Below are 586 nucleotides of genomic sequence, written 5' to 3' on the forward strand. Positions count from 1 at the left end.
TTTCACCTTGCACACATTCAACATAAACATCCCACTCGACCACGCTTTCGGACGCAGGCATCCAGAAATATCGAATTACACCCAAGAAATAAATTCAAAAGCAAGACTGGATACCATTTCAACACCTGCAAGGGCAAGTCATTCTCACACACTTGCAACCCGCAACAATGACAGTCAACTGCATAAGCGTTTTCAAAAGAGAAACAAAAATATGTCCCTTTCCAAACCTCCGCAACATCCTCTTTCGAAATGTTGTAAAATGGCTTTGGCTTCCTTGTGGAGGCATTTGAATCGACAACATCCGGCAGATTTTGATAAGCGGGCGAGACTTGCCTTTTGAGACGCCAAGCAGAACGCACGTTTTTGATAAGATCAGTGACTTTCTATGATATTCTCTTCCCTGGAAATGTGATTCGATAAGGAGATACGTTGGTAGACAAACAGATTGGTAGATTGGTAAGGGGCCTGGTAGACTATTAGATATAGTAGATAGATAGGTGCGTGGGCAGAGAGAGACAATGGTAAGTATTTACAAACTAGCAGAGTGGGGAAGAAATGTTGCTTTAAGACTTTAGAAATTCCCTAA

The sequence above is a fragment of the Penaeus monodon genome, chromosome 24, assembly GCF_015228065.2.
Source record: "Penaeus monodon isolate SGIC_2016 chromosome 24, NSTDA_Pmon_1, whole genome shotgun sequence".
Classification (NCBI taxonomy): Eukaryota; Metazoa; Arthropoda; class Malacostraca; order Decapoda; family Penaeidae; genus Penaeus; species Penaeus monodon.